This window comes from Protopterus annectens, chromosome 8.part0 (assembly GCF_019279795.1).
Source record: "Protopterus annectens isolate FY-2018-M chromosome 8.part0, PAN1.0, whole genome shotgun sequence".
Classification (NCBI taxonomy): Eukaryota; Metazoa; Chordata; order Ceratodontiformes; family Protopteridae; genus Protopterus; species Protopterus annectens.
The window spans coordinates 1167357774-1167383590 of record NC_056741.1 but is presented as its reverse complement, the minus strand read 5'-3'; positions in this window follow the sequence as shown (position 1 = coordinate 1167383590).

The following is a 25817-nucleotide window of genomic DNA, read 5'->3' as shown; positions in this document are numbered from 1 at the left end:
TGTCAGCTTTTGCCAGCATAGAAGATATGCTGATGAAGCTGTGTAGAAAAAATGAAGTCTGAGTTACAGAACCAGAGAACCAGAGTGCTATCATTTCTGGCCACTCCAGGAAACTCCAGGAAAATAATGGAAGGGTGACAACCATACTTTAATGTAATTTGTCAGGTTATTCTATGAATCAGCTACTCTGTCAGAGAACCATTTAGTACAATTTTCATTCCTATAGAGTCTTCAACATAAGTTGTCTCATGATGCACTCCTACTTTTTGATAAACCGAAACATTCCCAGGGTAGCTGCCTCTAAATATCCTATTTACCTGAATAAGGTCTCCCCTTAAATATTTATATGAGACACTGTACAAGTTCAGGTATTTTAGTCTTTCATAATAACAAATTTTCACAACCATGGATGCCCTTGGTATATTTCCACTGTACTATTTTCAGTTTACTTATGCTTGTTTTCTTAGAAGGTTTCCATATTGTTATTCTATACTCAAGTTTGGGTCTAGTATAACTAACAAACAATGACTTCATCACTTCTAATTTCCTAGACTTTATAAATCTTTTTATACAGCCTAAAGTCCTATAGCTATTATTAACCAACTGGCTGATATGATTAATAAAACTCAAAAGCTGGATCTATCTATATACCCAGATCATTAAATGAATCTACAGTTGCAATCACTATGTGCTGTATTAAATATTCACCTCTCAGTTAATGTTTCCAAAATCTTATATGCTTAGTTTTTGATGTATTTATCAGCATACTATTTTCCCATGCCCAAATGGTCAATGTAGTCAAGCTCTTTTGCAGACTTGTCGTATCTGTAACTGATGTAAACATTTTAACCATTTTCAAATCATCTGTATACATACTCAAACACCTCAGGTGAAAAAAGGTAGATCTGAAAGATACAATCTAAACATGTATGGGCTTAGGGTAGAGCCCTGTAGATCTCCCTGATAGTAACCTAGAATTTCTCCTGTCCATTTTCTGTATGATACTTGCCAATGCCTTGTCCTATTTTAACCCAAGCAGCTTTCCACCTTATCAAGGGTACATTACCTAGTTGTTCTATTTTATTGATCAGTGTTTTGTGTATAACCCTATCAAATGCTGAAGTTTAATCTATATAAATTACATTGTGGCACATTTTTTTCATTCATAGCTATTATATTGCTGTAGAACATTATGTTACAGGTGATAATAGATCTACTGCCAACATAGGCATGCTGATATATGGTTTCAAGTCCCAACTATTCTAGTTCTGACAATAATTTATCCAATACAACCTTCTCCATTATTTTTCCACAACATGAAAGTAAAGATCTGGGTCTGTATGATTCTGGGTTTATCCTACTTCCCATTCCCTTAAAGACAGGTTTAACAAGTGCATGTCTCCAATCATGAGGAATCTCACCATATTTATTCGGCCTAGTATATAGATATAGATATAATGGTACTGTAAGTTCATGTTGAAGTGCTCTCAGGTCATTATTACTAATTCTGTCCCCCCCCTGCTTTGTTTGTATCCAGTTTGCATAGTTCTTTTTCAATATAATGTAATTTGATTTCAATATCAAAGGTTACCTGTATGTCACTAAGACAATTTATCATCCTCCTTGTTGAGTCAAACTGCTTTGCATAAGATTTTGTAACTAAATCTACAATCTGTTGTGTCCAAGAATACATTTCAGAATCTACACACAGTTTATAAGTTGCATCTCTCTACTCATACTACAGCTTATGTATCTATAAAAGTATTTCTTATTATGCTCAATATCTTTATATACATTTTCTTCAAGATTCTCATGAGCTTGTCTCACACTATGTTTAATTTCACTGTTCAGCTTGTTTATTTTAGTTTTCGAAGTCATGGTTCAGTTTCTTTTCCCTTTCTTACATTTTTGCCTCACAAGTTAAACAAGTGTCTTCTTAGAGTTACATCCTCCTTATGTTGTGTGCTTAGATCCTTGGAGAGTTATATCCTCCTTATGTTGTGTGCTTAGATACTGATTACTGATTTTAAACATTTTGTTATGTTTTTGCCTTTAAACAATTTAAATTACAAAACTTTCAATATTCCTTCTGCAGTTTTTCCACTGAATGCATCAGTCCAATTAATTTTACATGGTGACTGTTTTACTTCTACATAATCTGTTATTAGTCTTCTGTGCATTGGTTTGGATTTCAGTTTAGCAGAATTATCTAGCTAACAGGGCAGCTGCGGTGGTGCAGTGGTTAGCATTGCCACCTCACAGCAAGAGGTTAACCAGTTCGATGCTGGGGTGCCGTCTGTGCGGAGTCTGCATATCCTCCCTGTGGTTGCGTGGGTTTCCTCCAGGTGCTCCAGTTTCCTCCCACATCCCAGAGACATGCTGTAGATGGATTGGGCACTCCAAATTGGCTCTAGGCATGAGTGCGTGTGTGTGCCTTCTGTGGAAGGTTGGGTGACAGGCTGGCAACTTGGCACTGTAAAACTCCACTGCCACTCATGAGCAGACAGGTGCTTTGCTGTGGAGACCCCTAACTGGGAAAAAGCCAAAAGAAGAAGAATTATCTAGCTAACAAATTAACCTTTATAAGCACATGATCAGTGCACATACTGTGGTAAAACTTTACATGAAATAACAGTAATTTATTTAGGAACACAAACCATATCTATAGTATGTGCTGTTCCTTGGTAGGCTTTTTACAATCTCTAGCAATTGTTTCTGAACATACTTTGTAAATAATTTCCTTTCTATTGTTGTTGAATCAATATTCTTCCAGTCTGATTCTGCTGATTTTGGTAAATTTAAGTCCCTAGCTACCATTAATCTTCCCTCCTTTGTTTCATGCAAAAAATGTATGAATTTCACTAGGTCATCAGCACTTGACTTTGGTGATCTATACACTCCAACAATTGTTATATGTTCCAGGATTGTCTTTATTGTCACAGTTACATAATCTACAGTATTGGTGATATAGACTCATAGGATGTTACTAGGCTGTTGACCCAAGGGTCTTTACAAGCCTAGTCATAAAATCCCAATACAATACTAGAGATGTGTTGTCTATGCCCAAGATTTTTCTAGCAAGGATTACCCATGTCGAGGAGAGAAGCAGGGGCAATCCCTGGTAGAAATTTACAGTTTCCCATTCAATCATCCAGGTTGCACTTAAACACGGTCATGGAGGTGTGCTGCTTGACATGGATTGGAAGCCTGTTCTAGAGAAGTGGCAACCTCTGAGTGATGTGTCTGTCTCTCCAGCAGGTCCTGTTTATGTTGCAGGCTAGATTGAAGTCCCTGTAACAGGTGACTCTAGTCCCATTTGACTTATGGATGTGCAGCATTTTCATTAGATTTGGGTCAGAGATAGCCCTGTAAGCCAGACACAAGTCGCCTCTAAGTAGTTTATACCCAGTGACAGCGATTTCAGTCTGTCCACATAAGACATGCTGGAGACCCGGAATTTTCTTAGTTAGAAATCTCTGAGGTCTCTCAGGTTGCTGCAGGTGTCTGGTACAGCACATACCAAAGGCAGCAGTATATTCAATAATAGGCCTGATGAGGAACAAGTACAGGAGAGTTATAACTTCTTTTGCTCTTGAGGTGATGTGTTTGCTAATCAAGTGAGTGACATAGAATGCCTTCCTCACCACAGTCGACACATGGTGGTCAAAGCTGAGGTCACAGTCAACTTGTGTTCCCTGGTCTCTCACTACAGAATTGGTACTTGGGATATTATTGTTTATTTTATAATCAGCAGGGACATTGTTTTTATCGAAGAAAATGATGATGCGTTTTTTAGCATTTAGTTTGAGAATGTGGCTTTGGCACCTATCATTGGTCCATGTAAGCCCCTTTTGAAGAATGCTGACATTGCTAGGGGATTCAATGATTAAGCCTAATTTTCAGACATCAGCCAACTTGGTTAGCCACAGCCCCTCCATTTTGGCATGGACTTCAGTGAAACATATGTTAAACAAGAGGGGCCCAGCAAAGACCCTTGTGTGACACCACTGGTAACAGCTGTGCTGTACTGGTAGAAGTGAAGTCTACAACTTTGACTGAGTGTTGTCAATCTGTGAGCCAGTTTGCAACCCAACTAACAATAAAGGAGTTGATATTCAACTGAGTTAGTCAATGATGCCTGGATGTGGGAATGTGTTAAAGGCTTTAGCCAAGTCAAGATAGGCTGTGTGCACAGCTTTGCCTTCATCTATGGCTTTGGTCACATTCTTGAAGAAGTCTACCAACTTTGGCAGGCATGACCTACTCTTGACAAAACCTAACTGGGATGGATCTGGGGTCTGCAGATCACCTATATCCTTATTTATGAGATCCATGATGATTCACTCCATTGCCTTACAGATAAGGTTGGTTAAACTTATGGGTCTATAGTTACTTGGGTCTGTTGCCAAGCCACCCTTGTGGAGGGGGATAACAGTCACTGTTTTCCCTTCAGTAGAGACAAAGTCAGTACATAGGCTTTGGTTGAATAGGATGCCTAGTGGAGTAGCTAGCTGTTGTTTAAAGGAAAACTCCACCCTAGAACTAAAAAATCTGTTTTTTTCACTCTGTATTTGTTTCCTGACCGACCTATTTTAACAGCTCAAAATTACTCTAAGTGTAATTTGTAATTTTAGCCTGTTTTCCACAATATGGCTACTAATTGTGCTTGATGTATCAATGTGATCTTGTTCTCCCTCAACCCATTCTCTTTCCCATAATGCTTTGTATGACTCATGACAGACAAAAGGAATTTATTGTGAATTCCCATGCCACTGACATATAATGGAATTTGTGTGGGTCACTGTTATTTTCTAGAACTTCTGTAAAATGACTGCTTCTTTTCTGTTTCTAATCACCCTCATTTATGTTTGGCTCAGAGCTTGTTTTACACTATACTTAGAAGTTATCCAGCTACACACAGAAAAGTAGCTAAGTCACGGCCCTTTGTTCAGGGTTTTCTTTTGTAGTCCAAGAGGAAGTGACAGTCTCCTCCCCCCACACTAATGCAGAGGTGTTAAAACTGTCACTGCACTGAGAGACCCTTGCAGAATCAATTCCTCTTGAACTGCAAAAGAAAACCCTGAACAAAGGATTTGTGAGTTAGAAGGGAAAATGAACATATAAAACACAACAGTAGGAGTGTCTCCATGTGGGACTGGCTTCAATACAAAGCCAGGAGGAGGAGCACTAGATGACAGCAGGGATAATTTTTACAACATTACATGGACTCACTTAATAGGTTAATACTCCAACAAGTATAGCATCACAAAGCATTTTACTATCAATAAGAAGAATAAAATTCTAACATCTGGCATTATTGACTGACTGTAGGGATCTGTAATTTATAAGAGCAGAGGACAAAAAAAAAAAGATATTGGGGATGTTCTGCCAACTCAGGGACAGCTAAGAGGTATGTGATACATATGTATGCATTGCGTTTGTGAGAGAGTGAATGGTGGGAATTTTTGTGCCAATGTGATGCATGGCCACCAGTATTATCACCCCCAGACAGTATTGATTTGTACTCTCAGTAGTTAATGATGATTTAGCCAGTGATTAGGTCTTTCCTCATTACAGATAATGTGTCCCTGAACTGCAGAATACTACATCCTGGAAACAGACGTTTTTACTGCAGCTGTAAACTGCAAATGCTGGGGATCTTTCTGAATCATTGGGAGTTTTTCTTCAAAGTAAACCATAAGTACAGCCACACAGAAGCATAAGAAAAAAAAACCCTGTAGTAAGAACTTAAACTTGCAGATATAATCTACCCTTAAAATTATATATTTTTTTCAAATCAAGTACAAAACTTCTAAAAGACCTTGAATATCCTGATAAAAAGTGAGCCAAGAACATAAAACCTCTAGTCAAAATTAATCAGGGCAGAAAGTATAAAGAAAATCTATGTCAGTGGTAAAGAAAACCAATATGGCTGAAACTGGATCTCTGTCATTAAACCTAAGACTTACAGTATCTGATAACCTGGACTGCACAAGTTTCAAAAGTGGTAATGAGCTTAAGAATTCACAAGGTGTCTCAGTATCAGAAGCAGAACCCCTGCTACTAATATTGAGGTGACCTAGAAGAGTATTTACTGATATAGATTTCTGAGACAAAAATTACTACATTTTGAGTAAATTATGTAAGCTGAGACGCAATATAATTTGGAATAATAAGCACTTTCAGTTCCTATGCTATAAAAATGTCAGACTTGTCATGTCAGAGTGAAAGCAGTACAGAACTTGGTATTCATAAGCTATTAGCATTCCAGTTGTACTCCTCTTTATGCCAAATAACAAGAAAACTTCTGTAATTATTCCACTTGATAACAAAATCACCACCATGTATCACTGAAGTTAACAGATTTCATGTCTTAATGTTAAAAATCACCTGGATTTGATGGCATTATACATGAAGTTTATAAAATCTTTCAATACAAACTCATACTTTTATAAAGGAGTTGTTTTACATCAGTGTAGAAAAAAGATTTTATCCCACCACCATGGAAATATTCATTAACTGCACCAATTTTAATTACACAAATGAACCAAACTGCAGCAGAAGTCAGTGTTTTAATGATAAAACCTTATAAAGGCAACAATCGCCTGTAATTTAATAATGCTCTATTAAAAAAAAAAACTGTTAAAAAATATAAAGGACAAGCGCTTTTGATTGCAGTATATAACATTCAAACTTATTCAGATCCATTTTAAAATCACCACGTGAAGGTGCTTTTATAAGCTCTGACTGTCACATGACTATGCTCTTAAAGAAAACTTGCCTTTAAAACTATAAGCAGTTTAACCATTCCAAACACCTTGAAAATAATATTTTACTGTAGTTGGCATGCAACTTTAAAATACTTGCTATAGACATTACATCATTTAAACTTGGATACATAGTAGCATTTTAAAACAAGATATGAATCACTCTTTATGTTCCTCATATAGATCTATGTCTTTGCTTAATATAAAATCTTTATGTCTATAATAGCAAGTAGATTACAAATGTTATCATTAATAGTTGATAAAAGATCAAACATAATTTATAAAACAATTGTAGGACCCAAGATAATATTAAAAGCTTTAATAAGGAGATGACACAACAAAAAATAATGTGGAACTAAGAGCTGTGGCTTTGGATATTGGAAAAAGCTTTTGATTCAGTTTAATTGACCTATTTGTTTATTTTTTTCGAAACTTATTTGGATTCCTGGATGCGTTCATACATTTAGTAAGATAATTCTATAAAAAAAAAATACTGACATGTATCAGTAAATAAGTGTCATTAAAAGAACAAAGCAAGAATGCATGTGGTCTCCTCTATTGTTTAAATTGGAAATTGTACTGTTAGCAAACTTTATTAGATCAAACAAGGAAAAGGAGGGTTTTGCCATAAATAATACTTAGCATTCTAAGGTACAACTGTTTCTGTGTAGCATTTCATTATCCACAAGTAAAAACTAATATATCTATTTCATTTCTTCATTATTTATTAAAGCAGACAATCTCATTAAGTCCAAGCAAGAAACAAATAACAGAATTAAATAGACAGAAAATTGGGTACTTACGTATTATTGTAACCACATTCCTAACATAAGTAGCGTCTGTTTCCCCAGCCCTTCTCCTGCTGGAAAATGTTCATATGTAAGTACCCTGACATATTGTACAACATAACCTGACTTAAATTAAGTGTCTGTGGGACTCCGGTCTCTGAAAGCTTCTGTTAAATGAGGTTTCAGCTTCATTTACAACCTGTTCAGTGTTTTATCCAAAGCGTTGACATTGTGCACAGCCTTACAAATGAAACTTTCTACAATTATCCATTGACATACAGATTGGTTTATAAATGTAGAACTCCATGTCTGTGCGCACATATTTATTTCAATGTAAATGTTATTAACTTAGCGATGCATATGTCATCAGTCTCTGTTGCCGCCATCTCAGATGGATTATCCTCTCGAATATGGCACGCTTCTGTTTATTTGCAGATACTGCACTAAAATACTTATATCTGAATGATGAATGTTTTGTCAAATGTCATTTTAGGAAGGCTTGATCTCAGTCATTTATCCATATATGTCTTTTAATTTTAATGCTGTCCAGGTAAACTGTATGCAGTTGGCTCACTGTAATACTTTATGAACATTCTGTGTCTGTTGGTTCGGGTTTTTCTGCAGTGGTTACTCATTAAATGTTTTCATAAATGTGACAAGTTAAGCATGACTCAGGAAGAGAGTGGTACAGGTATGCTTGCTGTTAACATTATGTTGCAGTAAGTAGTTAAGTAAGTAAGAAACATTGTTTTGGAAAAACCAAACTAATTAGAATAGGTTAGGAATGTGGTTGCAATAATACGTAAGTACCGAAAATTGATTTTACTGTTTGTGAACAGTGGGAGCCTCTTTGTTTAAAACAATAAAATTTTGGTTAAAATCAACATATAATGCTAACTGTAAAATAATCCAAGAGAACACATAAAAGAATACAATTTTAATTATACTTATTAAATTTAAAGACACCTTAAAAAAGAAGTTGTTGTGGAACTTGAACAGTTTTGTATATTTTCACAACTTAAGGTCCATTGATTTACAATCCATAAAAAAAACTTAAAGCTCTTTAGCAATATTATATACAGGTTTATTTTACTGTAATGTCATTGTTTCTCTCTTCCCATTGTTTAGACCTCATGTTTTCTAGATGCTTCTAATTTTATTAAAGTGTTGAGTTTAGAAGATAATGACCTAATTTCTTGAATTAACTGCTTAAAGGGCTCAAAATACTATGTGGTGATTATATGATGTGAAAACATGACTTATATAATTATAATTGGCTGGCAATTTAAAATATAACTGACAATTTCCATTTGAGTATTATAAATTTTTAATCTTGCATTTTTTACCCTTAGGTATAATATAGTCATGGATATAGTATACATATACATTATATATGCTTTTTATATAATTGTAAAAGGTTTTAGTTTATGGTTATATTTATGACCAAAGTCAGTATCAAGACTGACAGGCAGTCAACATAAAGAACAGCATGTTGTTCATATGGATGATACTGAAATAAGCATAAGCAAATGTCCAGTTTCCTGCAAAAAGTATCAACTTCTCATCTCCTAATGAAATAAAATCATTAAGATCAAACACATACGATATATAAAAGGGAAATGGTGCTTATAAGTTGATCACTACATGATAAACATTTATTTATTTTAACCATTCTATTTAAAACTTTGGACAAAACGTTTTATTGTTTCCCACATCTTCACCACAGGTTATGGTCCCTGGACCATAAGTGGAGCAGCGGCCCACATAATTTGATCCACCTATACCTACTATGATTTTGGAGTAGATCATCATCAAAATATATCATCCTATTGATTTAGTGATACCACTACCATCAGAACTAATAGAAGCAGTACTGTCTGCAAGTTTAATATTGACATCAAAAGCAGACCCCCTCCAATGGTAGAGCAAAAAAAAAAAAAAAAAACTCTTTGATTTTAGGACAGGACAAGAACAAGTGCCCAAAGTCAGCTGTAATCTGCACTTCTCATATTGACAAAAGGCACCTGCCAGCACATTGTTTTATAAATGGCAAGCTAAAATATATGGTGCACCAGATCTTTAAACTGAATGATTTTATTCTTGAGGTCAGAGTATCCCACTAAAAGTTCAGTTTCCAAGTTGAAATCCCCACCAGTTAACATTGTTGTTCGCAGTAAGGAAACTCAAATCTTTGTGTGGTATACTGCAAATTAAATCAGGGACAAAATGACATCAAGCATTTATCTTGTCTAGAGTTCCACAATCTGAGAAACAAATTGCCCTATAAGAACACAGAATCAGGAAGGACATGTTCTATGCTTTACCAAAGCTAACACACTACCAGGAAGGAACCAGACTGCATCCTAGTATGGTTTTCTTTGCTGTCACTTCAGTCCAGTACATCAGCAACCATCTACTTGTGACCATAGGGCCAGCTCCAACTAAACACACATCTGCTGGGATCACAAACCTATGATTTTCAAATATCAGCTGCCTAATATTCAAATCCATATTTACACTGGCAAGCCTTCTGATTTATATCCACATTTTTGAATCTATGCTAGTGAGGAAGCCAAGCCACCACAGTAATAAGATACTAACATTAACAAAGGGTATTTCTCCTTCTCCCACTATGGAAAAACATAAAACATCTCAGTCATGTTCCAGCCAGAAAGGTGGGGCCCAATATTCCAGGATCCAAAATCTACTAACAGAAGTCTGCCAACCACACAGCTAAAAATTGATACTGAGATCTGGAAATTTTACTCTTTTACTACCGGTGAAGCACAGACCCCTAGCCATTATTGTAGAGCAATCTCCTTTCCATTAATTTGGTTAAAGTCTCACCAAAATGAGACAAAGCACCTCCTGATCAAACTTGCTGGCAACATTCACATCGAATAAGGCAATCAAGAAGGCCATTCAGTTTAATTACACACCCTCTACTTATCATTAAAAGTGGGAACTCTAGCTAACAGCCAGAGTTCCTAATAGCTATATTTTTGATCAATTTAAATGGGATCTCCTTGATGCTGAAAGGGACACACCTTCATCTTGTGTTAATATTAAGTCAAGGTCTTGAGGATTAACTTAAACAAAAATGTGGGAGTGGATTTGCCTGCTACATACAGCCATTCAGCAGGAAGAATATTCAGAATGTCATAAGATCATAGGATCATAGGAGATTACTAGGCTAATGGCCTGGGGCCATTACAAGCCTAACAAAGTGTTTAGACCCAAAAAAGAAGCCTCAGTCAGCACCTGTTGTCCCTCTCAATGAGGGACACAGGTGGAACCCCGGGACAAATTTGTGGTTTCCCATCCACTCATTAAAGTTGCTCTTGAAGAGTATCAGCAAGGTACTCTGTTTGATATGTATGGGAAGTCTATTCTAGAGATGGGGTAGCCTCTGGGAGACAAACCTGTCTCTCCAGCAAGTTTTGTTGATGTTGCATATTAGATTTAGGCCTTTCAAATGGGTAATGCATGATGAATTAGACTTACGGATATGGAGCATCTCTAGTAGGGCAGGTTCCAATATTGCCTTGTAGGCAGGACACAGATACAAGACAATCTGTATGATACCAACTAGAGTGATAGTGATTTGAGCCTGTCCACATAAGACAGGTGTTGGAGGCCATGGATTCTCTTTGTGAGGTATTTTTGTGGTCTTTCCAGTTGGTGCAAGTGTTTGGAGAGGTACATACCAAATGGGGTGTTATACTCAATTATTGGCCTAATGAGGGAGGAGTACAGAGAGGTAATAATCTCAGTTTCTCTGGATGCAATCCCTTTTCTTATGAGATGAACCAAGTAAAAGGGTTTTCTGACCACTGCCACTACATGATGGTCAAATGTGAGATTGTTGTAAACCTGAGTACCCAGGTCTGTCACTACAGGTTGTGTGCTTAGGGGGTTGCCATTGATGTGGTAATCAGTAGGGGCCATGTTTTTGCCGAATAGTATGATAATACATTTTTTGCATTTAACTTAGAGCCATGACTTTGGCACCAGTCATTTGTTGCTGTGAGATCCTCTTGCAGTATATTAACATCATCTGGGGAGTCAATGACAGCATCCAACTTACAGTCATCCACAAATGTGGTCAACCACAGGCCTTTTGTCTTTGTCTGGACCTCTGAGAAGTAGATGCCTAACAGTAGGGGTCCCAACACAGATCCCTTAGGAACACCACTAGTAAAAGGTCTGCTGTCGGAGGTGTAGACACCTATTTTGACCTTGTGGGTCCTATCAGTGAGCCAGTTGACCACCCACCTGATGAGAAGGGATTTACGCCAAGTTGTGTTAGCTTTTTGATAATGCTGAAGTGGAGAATTGTGTCAAAGGCCTTGGCCAAATCAAGGTAAGCTGTATGTACTGACTTTCCTTCATTCAGGGCCTTGCTGACAGTCTCAAAGAAGTCAAGCAGGTTCAACTGCCAAAATCTGACTTTGACGAATCGAACTGTGTGGGGTCAAGTGCTTTGTGATTGCCTATGTCCTTGTTTATTTGATCCATAATAATATGCTCCATGGCTTTACAGATCAGACTTGTCAAGTTAATGAGGTGATCATTTCCAGGGTCAGTAGTGGCACCACCTTTGTGCAAGGGGATGACAATGACAATTCTCCACTCTGCTGGAATAAAGCCTGTATGTAGGCTATGGTTGAATAGGGTGCTCAATGGTGAAGCTAGTTCTTGCTGGAGATGATTCAGAATACAGCCTGGGATACTATCAAGTCCCATGGAAGCTGTGTTCTTTGCCTGGGATAGAGCCTTTAACATTTGATCTATGGTGATGTGAGGTGTGGGGCAAGTATCAGGAGTGTAGAAAGGGCTTTTGGGGGTGGGGGGGAGTTTGCACTGAAAGTATCTGCTAGCAGGTTGGCTAAGTCAACAGGATCAGTGTAAGTGGTACTGTTAAATACTAATTTGGAACAGACCTGGGCTTTGCCATGGAGGTTCCTGACATAACTGGAGAAGGCTTTGTGATTTCCTTTTGTTTTAGAGGCTAGTTTCAATTCATAATTGGCTTTGGAGGTTTTCACTAGTGATCTAATTTGCTTGTTGAAGTTGAGGAGTGAGTTTTTCTAATTTGGAATTTGTTCCTTTTTACCCTTGGCCAACAGTTTCTTCATTTTGTTGTAAAGCCTGTTGATAGATGAAGTCCACCAGACAGATTTGTGTTTCCTTGAGGAGCAGGTTTTAGTTCTGTTGGGTATGGCTGAATCCATGTAGTTGTACAGGTGCTTGTATACTGCACTGGCATACTGTTCAGCATAGTTGTCTGCATCCTCTGAGGGGGGACGGTGGCATGAATCTACTGATATCTTCCTTTAGGAGGTTGTAGTCAGCTTTTGAGAAGTTTTTTAGCCTGGTTACAGCTGGGGGGAGGGGTTGGTGGGATAGAAATTTGAATGAGATAGACCAATAATCTGATCCACCAGGGAAGGAAATACTATGGGAGTGGTGCAGCGGTCACCCATGTTGGTGAGAACCAAGTCCAGAATGTTATCTCCCTTTGTGGGGGGATGAGATAAGCTGGTCTAGTGTGTTAGAATTGATGAAGTCAAGGAATCATTGGGTGAGTGCATTAGTGCAGGAATAGTTCATCCAGTCTATGGTGAGGTAGTTGAAGTCACCAAGGATCAGGGTGTTAGGGGGTACCTTGATGAAGTCAAATAGGTCCAGGTAGGAGGAAAGGGAGTCCTGAGTCATGGGGAGGGGTCTATATTCGACTATAACTTGGATGGGTGTCTTTCCAAGTGTCAGTTGTACCTGGAGTAATTCCAATGCATACTATTGACAAACCAGTCTGGAGATGTACCTGTCCTTAATGAAGATAGAGACTCTACCACCCTTAATCTTCCTGACCTCATTTTGGGGTCAAAATGTGGGGAATGAGGTATAGCCTGGTAAGGCATGGGGTGCTCTATGCAGCCCTGTACCAAGTTTCCATGACCCCACAGACATTGGCATCTTCCAATGCAAGGAGGTCCTCCAGTGGATGCATTTTTAGGTAAAGGTTAAGCAGCATGACATTCAATTTGCTTTTTGACAGATCTTTTATTTTAGAAAATTTGTCTTTGGGACATGGCCTAAAAAAGGACCAATGGGGGTGGCAAGAGCCTTAGCCAGGATCCGGAATCCCAGCATCGAGGACTGTCAACCATGTCCTCCCAGGCAGACAGATACTGGATCCCCTTGGAAAGACACCAGAAACTAAGCCAATTGTTGAAGTCAATTATTTTTTGTTGGTATTGTGGCATCATTCTTGGTAAACAAAGAATGTTGCTTAGGGCCAGGGCCATACCTGCCTGGGACAAATAATCTGACAGTTCAATCATGTCTCTTTTTCTATAGTCCAGGGAGGTACGTCTCAAATCATTCACACCAACATGAACAATGACATAGTTATATTTGTGCCTGTTGTGGAGAGACTTAAGTGTGTGCATGATGTGGTGGATTCTGGCACCTGACAGACAACTGACTATGACCTTCTCCTTGTCGAGCCTGGTGAGGGGGACATTGGTGTATCTCACAACTGAGTCACCAATGACTAGCATGTTTGTTTTATTGTTATGCCTTATGGGCTGCGTTGGTTTATTGCTATGCCTTATGGGCTGTGTTTGTGAGACACTGGTGTGTTGTCTGCTGTGTGATGTGTTTGGTGATGTGTGTGGAATGTTTCTGAGTGTGTTTTGGAGGTCTCTGTTGTTTAAGTATGTTTTTATTGAGGACCTCTGCATAGGTGGGTGTGTGTCCAAATGACTCTTACCTGTCAGATAATGGAATGGAATGCAATTCTTTCACAGATTTCCAGAATACAAAAAGGAAAACTGATCTCATCCATGTCAATGATAAACAAGGTATAACTTCTCCATTTGAATGCCTTTTACCTCTTAAAGGCTGCAGTGACTAATGGTCTTGTCACCTATTGAACTTCCCCTGTAATGTACTAGCTGTGTTAAATGGTTTGCTGGGTTTTTGGCCATAAACATTTCCTGCATTGTCTGTGCTCATTAACTGCTGCCAAAAAATAGCCGACTGATGATCTTAGGTTAAAACCCTAACCTCCAGCATTATATGGAAGCTCAATATCCCTTGGTTGGGATGTAGCTCAAATCTAGTTTCATTCAGCTTCCTAAAATCCTACCCATTCTATAGTGTGAATCTTTGCTTGGTGTTTCTGTGTACTAATTCTTCCTGCTAACCACAATTAACCCCACTCAGCATTGCTTAACCCTAGGCAGTAGACAGTAGCATAAAAGGGGTGAAGGAAGTGGGAACTGCCCTTGGCTCTACCTTTGAGAGGGCACAAAACCACATGAAATGAACACAGAAAGGGTACATTTGCTATTTTATTTTTTCTTCTGCAACGCCATACTTCCTTGCTGCTCCCTGCCCCCTTTAGATGTCCCTTATGTTGGTGTCTGCTCATCCTTACATTTTACATAAGGGATGAGCCTCAGGAATCAGCCCAAAAGCTTCTAACTGGGTGGATGGCTGGAGGGGTTGGGGGAAGAGAAGAAAGTTAATGGGCTTAATGTTTGGCACCCATGATGAGAAAGCAGTATTTATTTTGTTCTGTTATCTTTCTTCAAGACAACTTCAAAAAATGTAGTTTTTGAACATAATCATCACTAAAACTGACCAAGCTAGGAAGGACTACTGGTTGGCTAACAAAGAAGCTAAGAAAGAAGTTGCAATAGCAAAGAATAGGGCATCAGAGGCACTCTATCAGCTTCTGGAAAGTGACTCAGTAAGGGGCACAAAGAAACTATACCAGGTTGCAAAGCAAAGACAGAAAGATAAAGAAGATTGTCAGACACCCTTCATAAGGGATTCCAGCAACAAAATGCTTACCAGCCCACAGGACATAGATGGAAGGAGTATTTCCAGCAGCTTCTGAATGAAGAAAACTCCACAGAAGCGGTACTTCCCCAGAAATAGCCTACAATGAGAGTAGAAGAGGAGTCCAGCTTAGAAGAAGTAAGAGCAGCACTAAGGAAAATGAAGTCAGGGAAAGCAGCAGGCTCAGATGAGGTCACAGCAGATATGATAAAGATGCTGGGTGAGCTAGGGGAGAAGTGGCTCCTGAGGGTACTAATTGCAGTGTGGAGAGAAAGGCATATTCCAGATGACTGGAGAATAAGCATACTCGTGCCAGTGTACAAGAACAAAGGGGACATCCACAACTGTGGACAGCACAGAGGCATCAAACTCCTACCACATTGCATGAAAGTTCTGGAGAGGGTGATTGATAAACGGATACGCAGAATAGTAGAATGTAAGATGGGAGATGAACAGTTCAGATTCAGATCAGGATGCAGCACATGTTTGCATTGAGACAGATACTTGAGAAGAAACTAGAGAAGAGGAGAGAGTCAAACTGGGCTTTCCTAGACTTGGAGAAAGCATATAACAAGGTCCCAAGAAAGCTGATCTGGGCAGTACTGTGGTGGTTTGAAGTCCAAGAAACATTGGTAGAATTAGTACAGGCTATGTCCAAGGACCCAGTGACTCAAGTACGTACAGTGTTTGGCCTCTCTGAGGGGTTCCCAGTGGGAGTGGGTGTACACCAGGGTTCAGCTCTGAGCCCACTGCTGTTCATACTGGTAATGGACTACATCAGCAAACAGGTTGGAGGGAACGGATCAACAAAGCTGCTGTATGCAGATGATGTGGCAGTACAGGCAGACTCTGATCTAGAACTTCAGCAAAGGATAGGAGAATGGAATGCAAATCTGAAGGCACATGGGATGAAACTAAGCACAGATAAGACAGTGGTAATGGCAGCAAATTGGGGAAATCAGAAGAAGCTGAGAATAGAGATAGATGGGAAGATAGTGGAACAGGTAAACAGCTTCAAGTATCTGGGAGGAGTGGTTGAGGAGAAGGGTAGTCTGAATGAAGAGGTCAAAGCTAGAATCAGAGGGGCTGCAGCCAACTGGCATAGAGTATCAGGTATAGTATATGACAAAAGAATGCCAAAGAAGCTGAAAAGTAAGGTGTACAAGACAGTGGTGCGACCAGTACTACTGTATGGTACAGAAACCTGGGCAGTAAAGGCAGAACAGTTGAGGAAGCTAGAGGTGATGGAAATGAAGTGCCTGAGAAAGGTGGTAGGATGCACACTGTGGGATAGGCGAAGAAATGAGGACATAAGAGCAGAAGCCAAAATAGCTCCAATTGCAGAAAAGATCAAAGAAAACAGATTACGATGGTATGGGCACATGTTTAGAAAAGCAGAAGACAATCTGGTGAGGAAGATTTGGGACAGACAGGAAGAAGGTAAGAGGAAGCGAGGGCGTCCAGCAAAGAGGTGGATGGATTGTGTGAAAGAAGATCTGTGACAGTCAGGCATGAGTGTTGAAGAAGGCAGGAGAGTGGCACTGAATCGAGAGAGCTGGCGACAGTTAATACGATACCCCGACCCCATGTAAATGGGAAAAGGGGATGATGATGATGATGATGATGATGATCACTACAACTACTCTAGTTCTTTTACTTACAATAATATTGAATTTGGAATCTGATTGACTGTTATTTTTTTTTCTTAACTTTAAATTTTAAATTCTTTTTTTCATTTTTTACTGTATGGGTTGGGAGACTAGGTTAGAGATCCTACTACTTGTGAACCTTGGCTGGTTGCTTGTGTCTGAAGGGAAAAAAAGGCACACACTTCAAAGCACAAACAGACCTGGTGGTAGCAAGGTAAGTTAAAGCAAGTGGACTACTGGTCACTGGAGAAGGGGCACCTGGCATACCTCTCAACCTGGAAACATCAAAAATCTGGACAAGGCCCATGAAAAATAGGTACAAATCTGTATGCTGATTAGCATCTAATTTGCGTACATAATTATGTAACCCCACCCACTCTGATGGAATTGTGGGATACCAACTTTCAAACACAAACTGAAGAACAACCAACCAAAATATGGCACCAGATTCCAATGTCCTATTACCTGGCTATTTCGCCCCATTTACCATAAACACTAATGTGTGCATACTGCTTTACTTCTACAATCAATGATTATTTGGAATTTATTTTTACATTTTGCAGTACATCAATGCACAAACACTATTCCCTGGCTCTTTCTTCCCACACTATTTACTATTGAATGTATGGATGCGTATGCAGAAGTAATTTATAATAATTTAAAATAATGTGATAAAACACTGAAACATTAAGACTAATTAACAATACAAATATTTAAGAGCTATCATAATGTATAAAACCGAAGATCAGTTTTTAAAAGCAATTAACTGTTGTTGTATCAAGTATGTTTTTTTTTTCTTTGATTAAAACAAACTGCATTCCCTGGACGAAGGATGCTGATATATGCAGAACAGCAATTAGCTTAGGGATATACCAACATTATTACAGTCTCACCGACTGTAGTATCACAGATGTCAAAGAGGTATCACTTCCTAGCTGCCACATCTATCACGTTATACCCCCATATGCAGCTCTGGTTGATTTCCTCCTGTACAATGACTAATGCTATATACATTATTAGTGCTGTGACCTCACCATAACTATAAACTTTTTGGCATTGAATTTATTGGTTTACCTCACCGTAACTGGCAGTGCATGTAACTGATCTAGCCATCACCAAATGACTCTTCCTAAGCAACTGTGATATTTCACTGAACATTTCAAAGTCTAAAATGGAAGGCCTGTAAGTTATTATAAAGACACTGCTGCATGTTATAAGCAGAATTGTCAGTTATACCAAAGAAAATAATTAACAGCTTAAAACGAAGTTCTTCAAACAGACTATAAACCATACGTATGACACTGATTTACCACTAATTTTTCCTCTTCCACTAACTTCCTGTAAACACTGTGCAGATGTATATAAATGAAACCAAAACTTTAAAGCAGATTCTTCCATTAAAAAGTCAATTCTTACTCTTCTGGAAAAGAATGAAACTAACAATCTGTCTTCACTCAACCTTAAGTACTTTCTAGATAGAAGAAACCAGGATTTGTACTTACTTCACGGCATCTCAAGGAAGACTAACAGAAAAACATTCTGACTAACCTACTTTCTGTGACATAGAAAGCTACAGTTAGGTCGGAATGTTTTACCACTGATCTTGCCTCATAATATCACCATATTATTTAATTCCTACATCAAGCAATGTTGCTGACAAAATACAATTTTGTACTTGCTACAGATCTCTACAGTGAGAAACTAGAGACGTTTAAACTACACGTTATGCGCATGTGTGATCCTAGCTGCCATGATTTAGTTAATTCTGACATGATCACAACCTTTCCTTCAAACATGTCCATAGAATAACTATTAGAAAAGCTCAAGTGTCTAATATCATTAGGCACTGCAGCAATAAGGCTCGATCAGACGTTTTGCAACTACATATTGGAGATTTTCTCTTATTTAGGCTAAAACACTATGAATGCAGTCTGAAGACAACTTCCAAATGCCAACAAGTTCTTCTCTACTGAGGATTACTGTTCCACAAATGCATGTCACACAATTCCAACTTGAAAGCACAAAACTGCTGTTTCACTTTCAACAGGAAAAGCAAGTACAGAAGAAAAATAATCAAAAAGCATTTTTTGTTTTGTTTTAAAAATCTCCAGACTAAGCTATTCTTTCCAAGCATTTACACATCAGACAAGCAGCTGAAGTAATTATTTAAAAAATAAAAAAAAAAAAACACATGAGTTGTGACTTGAGTCATTTGCCATTACCTGCGGGCATGAAGCATTACTGCATGCAGTGACTGTTCCATTTCATAGCACAGACTCGAGGAAAGCATCACCTACAGCTCATGGAATGAGACTAAGCTGGGGGTTGACACAGTTTAGAGGCTTTTTGCAAAAGGACACTACCTTTTAGCATAAAATGACACATACATCTCAAAAGATGCCGTTTTTTTCTCTCTAATCCATCCATGCAAAAAAGCTAAGAAGCCTACCTAATTGCTAGTCTCATAATTCTTCTCCTAAATTAGTAATTTTAAGACAAAAATGCAGACTAGAGATCAGCATGCTCAGAATGACAAAATGTTGTTATATAAAACAATGCAAGATCTGCCTATCAAGCGCATCCTGCCAAACTACTGTTCAGCAGTAGCATCTCAGTATTCATTTCCGATGCTATGTTAGACTGCATTTAAAAATCAATACCCTCTTTCAGAAATACAAAGCTTACCCTCCGTAAACTGATTTCAAGAAAAAAAGACACTCTATTTCTCTGTAGAACAAAAGTGTGTGTGCAGCCAGCCACTAATAAATTAAAGCTAATAAGCACTGTCCAAGTTTTTCAGGTTAGGCTACAGATATATGTGTGAACAGACAAAAGAGGTTGTATGTTTTGCTGTTGAATCCCTCTGTCTTGTCTGATAAAGCACCATATAACAATATAATAAACTATAAAGTTTCATCCTCAAATTTTGTATACCATACTTTCTAGAAGCAAACACCGTACTTGTACCTTTCTGAAGAGGACGAATAACAACTTCTCAGAGTTAACTGACATCAGCAGCTGGATCTTCTTGATTTCTGAAAAAAATCACAGCCAGCAATGCTACTTCTTCCCACCACACTATCCTAAAACGTCCCCCCTAATTATTTTGTTAAGCTATAGCCACAGGTTCCACAGGGATCTTTCAGCCTGTGATTACTGCTTCTGTAAAGAAAAAGGACGTTCCGTCCCATGCTTACCTGCTCACACTGCCTGCTTCTTGGAGAAATAAAGCTAATAGCACTGCTGCCTCTGTAATTCCATTGCTGCTGTGCTGTATTCCTGTTCACAGAGTCGCAGCCAGCTTGGAAAAAAATAAAGGCATTACTGCCATAGTTTAGTGAATGATAGTGTATTACTGCCTAGTAGTACTCAGTCGGTGCTGTACTTTCCTTCCCGGTGTTCCCGCTCACAGCCAGCCGGAAATAATGACGTGAGCTCCTTGAGCTCAATTCCGACTGGCTGGTAGCCCTGACAGCGCTGACGTCATTGCGCACGTGATGACGTCAGCGCCGACAGCGAGAATTTTAAAAAAATAAAAAAAAATGAAGCAAAAAAATCGGAAATGAAGGGGTGCCAATCGGAAATCATGGCACCCCTTCATTTGGACCCCAAAACTCGGTAAATACCGAGTAATTCGGTATGGTTGGGAGGTATGGGTGGCACCTGGTGGGTTGGGTGGGCAGCAGACCTGAGTTATCACAGGCAGTTGTTATCATTTTAACTATGGAATGTTAGCCAGCTGTTTCTTGTGGTACAAGGTTTGATTGCCTCAGCATTCATTGCTATGTGCTCGCTCTCTCTCTGTCTGCATATAGATAATATATATATATATAAGCCTTTCCAATAAAGCTCTGAAATGTTTCATTTTACCCTTAAATAGAAGGTTTTATTCCTAGCTCCACCCCCTCAGTTCGCAAATGATTAACCTTAAGTGACCTCTTCTATCTTATGTATGAGTCCTTAATTGATGAGTTCTAATTTCTGCCTGACTCACAAGAAACAAAGCTGTGGTGTCTTTTGAAGTTTTAATATGCAGTTAAAAGCAGAACACAAGCAAAACACAAGGTAAAGAAAACAAATCACAGCACTCAAAATATAAAAAGGCAATAAATCAATACAAAATACAACAAATAAAAAGCAAACCAACCTTTCCCTCACAGCAAAGTGTAGCAGAGTCTGGGTGAGCCTTTCCAATAAATTTAATAATACTTTATTTTGCAAACGGCAATAGCAGTACTAGTCTAGTACAGTACTTTACTAGACTGGTGCTGCAGTTTACATCTGGAAACATTATTCTAGCAGTAGCTAGTATAGCATGCATTGATTTTGGGTAAAAATGCTGTACTACTGTTACTGTTTAAAGTGTTTAAAATTGCAAGTCTTACAGTTTGCACTATCTACTAGCACTCATTTTTGAAGACTAGGAATTCTGTAGTATCAAATATGAAAGTCAATTGTCTGTTATTATTAGCAACGTAGAAGTTTGAGTGGGGGAGTCACCAAAGGGACAAATTTTAAAATATTGCTGTTATAGTTTAGAAACTTAGTTGCTAGAGTAAATAATGTGTTTTGCAATATGTGTATTTTGAAGGATATGAAGTCAAAAACTCAAATAAATGTCATTATTTAGGAAGTTCAAGTTGGGGGGATGACATCAAGGAGAAAGTGAATTACATGGCTTACTGTTATAAATGTAGAAAGTTGCTGAAGTAATATGTTTTAATTGCACTACTCTGCACTTTCGAAAGGATGAAGTCTGAAACCCAAATGCCTGTGTCTTTATTTGATGACTTGAAGTTGTTGTCGGTGGTAGGGGTGATCATGGACCAAGTTTAAAATATTGCTATTTGTTTTAAACATAGAAAGTTGCTAGAATGATGTATTTTCAAATAATATGTTGATGTTGAGGGATCAGATCAGGGACATTTAAAATATTGCTGTTATAAACATTGAAAGTTGATGGCTGGTGGAATTATGTGTTTTGCACTAATATGCTTTCTTTGAAGCCAGGATATGAAGTCTGAAACTCAAATGTCTGTCATTTAGTGACTTTCAAGTTGGGGGAATCACATCAAGGACACAATTTAAAATAATGGTTGCTGTTATAAACACAGAAAGTTGCCAGGGTAATATGTTTTGCATTATTACTATGCATTTTCTGAAGGCTGAAGAAGTCTGATGTCTGAAACCCAAATTTCCCCTTATTAACTTGTGAGTTCAAGTTGGTGGTGGTGGTGGGGAGATCAGATCAGAGACAACACTTAAAATATAGCTGTTATAAACACAGAAAGTTGCTTGTTGGAGGAATAATGTGTTATGCATTAAGGTTCAATTGTTGTTTGCTTGTCAAGTTGTATGTCTTTTATTTTTTTGCTCCTCAGGTTAGGGGGGTGCAAATGTAGGTCTTGTCATAGGCTGCAACTGGCCAAGCTACTCCTATACTAGAAGATGTCTCATGCACTCTACAATGATTCAATGGAATTTTGGCAGGTACAACTAAGACTGATTTTCCTCACTTATGTGTTGCCTTCCTTAAAAATAGCACTAATACTCTGGTTACAAAGAAGTAACATAATTCTGAATATCTAGTTTTGTGTCTGTGCCTACTGTGATTAGTGGTTAATAATGTCAACTGAGTCAATCCCATGGATTTGTTCAATCCTATTAGCCTGATTATTGCATATCATCCTTCATTCAATTCCCCCTCCACTAATATGAACTGCATACAATCAAGCCACTCCTGATGTACTGAGGAGTAAAACAGTATAAATCCTTCTGAGCAGCCACACAAAACTTGATGAGTCAGTGCCCTAAAACACAAGCTACAGCCCAGTGATAAGTTCTGTTTGGTAGCACCACAAAAGGCAGACTTCTTGCCCAGCTAATGCTCTGAAAAATATATATGACTTTCCAAATACATGGCATGCTGAAATGAAACTACCTCCCCCTCTCCTGTCCCAGCTGCAAACATTGATGAGGATGCCCCAAACTGCAATCAATGATGTGACTAGGAGTCTACCATTAATGACCCACAACAGAAGAGCTACCTCTGCAGAACTAGAGCAACATCTGAAAAGGCTACTAGTCATGCAGTATTTTCACCTTTAACACATTAAACCTATGAACAAGGAAACACTCAGTGGTCCATACGGTTCTGACTCTAGACTGGCTCCTATAACTTTAAGTCACTCTGCCATGCTAGGACTAAGCTTGGGGACTCTTCTTTCATCACCAAAGACACAGGCAGACTGCCACAAACCCTTTTAGGTATAATCAGTAAATTAAATCATCACATTATCAAAGATTAAAAAAAGAGAGAAAAAAGCATTACCTATGGCTTCTAGGGTCCAAGATCACCCTTACTGAGCCATATATCAGATGGTGCAGCAGTAGTGTTGTCACTTCACAGGAAGGGATTATCTGGTTCTATTCTTGGCTGGGGTGCCTTCTGTGTGGAGTCCGAATATTCTCCCTGCATTTGTGTGAGTTTCCTCCTCCATTATAAAGACATGCATCTGGAGTGTTTCTCTCTAGGCCTCTGCTGAAAATTGGCTTTATTAGATGTTGGACTTTCCTGGTAAATAAATATATAAGGAAGGCTGATCCTGCCTCGCTTGCCCATATTATACTGGAGGAAAGTGCATTCGCCTACCACTCTTTTCTACTACTAGGGTCTCTCGTTATGCACAGATTCTGTGGTTCTATAAGGACAAACAAGAAAAACAAAGCAATACTCACTGCAAAGCATGCTAAAAGGTGATCGATACCCCCTCCCCAACTTTGCTTAACTTCTAGCTTAAAGTCAAGGATGATAACAGCTATATTAATGAGAGGTAAAAAAGCCCAGACTTAACACCTTTGCACTACATTTTGTCTGTCTATTCCAGGCATTCCAGGCAATTACCAGCCGCCATTCTGTGTTCTGCATCTACATATATGGAAGAAATAAAAGGGAAAATTAAAAATGATATGGCTAGTACTACAAATGGAGAGAGCTCCTTAATCTATAGCTGCACCCCATTAGTAACACAGAGGATGTAACCAGTGTCTGTGTGACAGAGCAGCCCATTAGCAGGTTACTCCAGTAGTATCACACCTTGGCAGTTACATCACTGCCAATCTACTTGCATCTGACTTCTTACCACTGACCTAATTTAGAGTCAAACCTAACACAAACCTCTCATGAAAGCGTGTATCCTGAATTTCCTTTTTAGATGTTTCAGTGCTGCCACATCTCCCACTAATGCATTATTTTGTTTTTAAATTAAACTCTATGAACAACGTTGCATTACTAAACAAGATATGTAAAGGCTTTATTTGATATCTAGTGTCTGCTTAAATTCTTCCTCTTGCTGCAAAACACAGAGATTTCCAGCTCAAACCTTGTTACAATGAATTTGCAAATATTTTCTTTGTGGCATTTAGTTATTATATATATCATGTGCATTGCTTAATATAGCTTAATCTTCAAGATGAAAGTGTAACACGCTGAAAAGGCTTTCCACTTCCAGTAATTATTCTTAGCATTTATTTCTATTTTGTTTCTGGCAAAAATTGATTGACAGACCCCATCTTCATATCTTCTAATTAGCATTTTATTTCTGATGAGTGTTACTTGACACAATATACTTCATGTCTTGTTCTTTGACCTATAAATAAGGCAAACAGAAAAAAGAAAAACATAATAACAGATATTAGAAAAAAGAAAGCCACTATCTTTCAATTCAGTATGACAGAATTAAGGCAAATAATCAGTAAGGCACCATTATTCAAGTTTCTGAAAGCACCTTGCAACTGACAAATAAAAGTTGCTCACAAATGCTAAAGATACTGCAGTTTCCACAGAGCCTCATGTTTCCATATGCTTCTAGGTGTTTCACCCCAAAAAACTAAAAGTGGCAAAAATTGTTGTCATTACTTTCTTAGAAAAAGATCTATACAAGAGGTCCCACAAGACCAGATCAGACTACACCAGAGAGGTATATATATATATATATATATATATATATATATGTATATGCACACACATATTATATCTGCATCCTTTTATAAATATACATGTAACAACTTAGCAGTTTCTTGAAGTAAATGCTTTGATGACCTAAAAATACTATATTTCTTAATTTCATTCATTTAATGTTTGCTGACTGGGTAAGTGGACTGGTCTAAGGACCCTTTATAGCCATGACCCAGGCCAGACAAGCAAATTCAATAAATATCGACAGATACACAGACCATGAAAGAATTATAATAAGGTTACTCTGAGCAATTAAAGTTAGATACAAACAGAAAACTAATCTTATAAATCAACTGTTCAAGTTAAGAATATATTATTCAAGCTCTAACAATTTCACCAGCAAAGAAGGTAATTATTCTTTAAATATGGGTACTAGTATGACCTTGTCATAGTCTATGTGGGTGTTAATGACTTGAGACATACCTCTCTTGACTATATGAAGCGAGACATGATTGAGCTTGTTGATAGGTGTCTCAGGCAGTTATGAGCATAGCACTGAGCAGTTTATTACCTTCTTCCTGGATGATGCCATATTGCCAGCAGAAAATGATTGATTTTTAACTATTGGCTTAGCTTCTGGTGTCAATCCCGGGGATACAATATTTGACAACCTGGAAGGACATGGTTGACAGACCACATTGCTTTGCCAGGTATGGTCTGCACTTATCCTCTGTAGGTTTTCAGATACTGGTAAAGACCTTTTCCACCCCCATAGGGCCTTTTTTCAGGCAATGCCAGACTG